The sequence below is a fragment of the Notechis scutatus genome, chromosome 1 (assembly GCF_049901735.1).
Source record: "Notechis scutatus isolate UNSWTSFEM ecotype Mainland chromosome 1, rNotScu1.2, whole genome shotgun sequence".
NCBI lineage: Eukaryota > Metazoa > Chordata > Lepidosauria > Squamata > Elapidae > Notechis > Notechis scutatus.
This window is the reverse complement of record NC_142009.1, coordinates 7,821,603-7,825,116: the sequence shown is the minus strand read 5'-3', so window position 1 is coordinate 7,825,116 and position 3,514 is coordinate 7,821,603.

Genomic DNA, 3,514 nt, shown 5'->3' with positions numbered 1-3,514 from the left:
TGAAGAAATTCCAAAGCTTTTCCTTTTAAATAAAGCCCATGCTTTCCCGGAAAGTCAGTCGTGGAATAGGCCAATCCCAGGGGAAGTAAAATTTTATTAAATTTTATTTTATTTTATTTTAATTAGAAAATTTATATTGCTGCCTACTCGCACATGGCGATTCGAGGCGGCTTACAGGACATAAAAGCACAATGCAAAAGAAATAAATAATAATAAAAAAGAAAAATGATAAAATGATTTTTTAAAAAAACAACCCCTTCAATCCAGAGACAACACACAGTTCATACCAGCCATTTAATGGGCTCCATCCCAATCTGGGTTCCACAGGCCCGCTGGGCGAACCCGTGTCTTCATTTAAATTTTAAAATTTTAAAACAAGCTGCTAGACAGGAAGGACGTGAGGGAAGGCCTTAAAACGCTTTTAAATCCGCTTCTTTTAAAATATATATATATATATATATATATATATATATATATATATATATATATATATATATATATATATATATATATATATATATATATATATATATATATATATATATATATATATATATATATATATATATATATATATATATATTGAAATGAAATCTGAGTGGAATGAAGCTAAAGTTAGATAAGGCCTATTTTTAAGGCTTCGGCCTCAGTTTCCCAGCTTGTAAGACAGAGAGGTTTGGAAAGTCCTCACGCAAAGGCAGATATTGCACGAGAAGTAATATTGTTCATTCTTAAAAATAATATGAATAAAGGAGGGAAAGAAATAGGAAAGCAGCTAATATCCTGAATAAGATCCCATAGGATTCCTGCAACTGAACCTATAGGATTCCTGCAGCTGAACCTAATCCAGTTTGGGATTCGGATGGGGATCGAATTTTTCCCCCTCCTTCCCAGAGAAACAAATGGACCTCTACAATATTAGACGCCCCTTACTCACTTTTCTTTGGAATATAACCTCTCCCCATTCGACTGTCCCTGTTGATTCTTAGAAGAAGACCCGTTTCAAATTTGGCTTGATAGTTTGAAATTGACCGACTCTTCCCCCACGGAAAGCCTGTAATGGATTCTTCTTCGATCCAGAACCCCGCCAGGTCGTTTAGGATTGGTCAGGAAGCCGGGAAGCGAGGAAAAACGCCCGATCGAGCGGCTGTCTGCCCCCACTCGCCCCCAGATTCGGTGCGTAGGTATGCAACTCGGGTTGTTTGGGGTGGGAGGGTCGAGTTGGACGGACTCGGCTTCTTTGTGGTCCAAGAGGGTTGCAGTCGCCCCAAAAGACCTCGTACCTCAAGCCCACCCCAAAACTGCATCCAGCTTTGGCCTCCACCTTGCAAAAAAAAAAAAAAAAGAGGTTTTTGGGAAAGTGGTGGAGAAGTGCAACGAAGACGATTCAAAGGCTTGGGGATTAAAACATAGGAAGAATGGTTGCAGGATTTGGCCAGTCTAAGGAAAAGAAGAACGAGAGGGGGACATGATAGCAGTATTCCAGTATTTGGGGGGGGCTGCTCCACAGAAGAGGGGGTCAATTTATTTTCCAAAGCACCTGAAGGCAGGACAAGAAACAATGAATGAATTGATCAAGGAGAGAAGCAACCTGTATTAAGGAGAAATTTCCTAACAGTGAGGACAATTACCCAGTGGAACAGCTTGCCACCAGAAGTTGTGGGCGCTCCATCACTGGAGGTTTTGAAGAAGAGACTGGGCAGCCACTGGTCTGAACTGGTATAGGCTCTCCTGCTTGAGCGTGGGACTGGGCTAGAAGACCTCCAAGGTCCCTTCCATGCTGATAGAACAATTCCTAAGTACCTTTCACCAAGCCGGGGGCGGAGGGGACTAAAGATCAACCCAGCCACGAAATATTGCAAGCCGGTAATTTAACGCAATGCTCATAAAATATGTGTGTTTATATTGAAAATTTAATTTAAAAAATCGTTATTTGGGGGGGGGGGGAATATTGCAAGCTGGTAAAGGGTTTTTAAACGGGGCCGAACGGGGTTCTTAGGCCTCGCTGTCTTCCCATCCACGAATTAAAAGTCAGAGTGGGACGTGGAAGTGCGATTTCGCCTCCTTTTCGTCCGGAGACGAAGAGGCAATTGATAAACCCACCCCTCCACCGATATATATATTTAATTTGTGGATATCTATCTATCTATCTATCTATCTATCTATCTATCTATCTATCTATCTATCTATCTATCTATCTATCTATCTATCTATCTATCTACCTATCTATCTATCTATCTAATCTATCTATCTCGGTGGAGGGGTATATTTTATATATATATAAATAAATAAATAAATAAAATATTTTTTTTATTTATTTTTTTGCTGGACCACTTTCTTTTTCGCCCACTCCCGGACTCGCGTACCTGAACTTTCTTAAAACGCCTTCCTTTTCAGCCCTGGCTGAAAATTCTCGCGGCCCGGCCTGTTTTGGCATCCCCGCCCGGAACAAAGAGTTCGGAGGACCGCTCCGAAGTTCAAAGGCGGGACAGACGCCTCTCTCTAGAACCACGGGCGGGCCGCGAAACTTTGCAAACGAAGCGACGTCACCCGCGGCCACTAAGTGATTGCATCCGTCGCCCAAAATTCGCCATCCCTGGGGCGCGCGCGGAAAGGCGAAACTGGGGCGAAACTGGCAAACCCAAGTTTCGCCTTCAGGGCGTCGAGGGAAGGAGAAAGCGAACGGCAGGATACCCAAATGGAGACCTGTGTGTGACACGCACACCCAATCCTGCCAGTTCCTAGATAATCGAGAGGGCCTTTGGGAACTTCTGATGAAAAACAAACTTTCCCCCCCTTTTCAATAGGGAAAAAAACCCCAAGATTAATCAATCAATCAACCAATCATTCCTGGATGATTCCAGAGTTGCGGGACGTGGGGGGAAAAACCCGCCCTTCCAAAATCTGGGTTTCAAGCGTTGCGGCAACCGCTTTTCAAGCCCTGCCCTCCCTCCTTTTCCCCGCGCGACCCCCATCTCGCAAAACGCTTCCCCGGCAGCTAAATCGGTCCCTAACCGTCTCAAGCGGCCTTAACTCCGAAGCCAGCCTCTATAATTTATATTGACTGTTCCCTAGTATGATTTGATTGCTTATTATTGTACCCTATGACTATTAAGTGTTGTACCTGATGATCCTTGACTTTTGACTTCTTGTATCTTTTCTTTTATGTACACTGAGAGCATTTGCACCAAGACAAATTCCTTGTGTGTCCAATCACACTTGGCCAATAAAAGAATTCTATTCTGTTCTGTTCTATTCTATTCTATTCTATTTATTGACTGTTTCCTAGTATGATTTGATTGCTTATTGTACCCTATGACTAAGTGTTATAGGGTACACTGAGAGCATTTGCACCAAGACAAATTCCTTGTGTGTCCAATCACACTTGGCCAATAAAGAATTCTATTCTATTCTATTCTATTCTATTATTCTATATGCTCAGAGGATCGATCTCTCGGCAAGGCAGGCCGGGATTCCGCGGACCCTGGCCCGTTGAAGAGGATCGTGGTTCGGA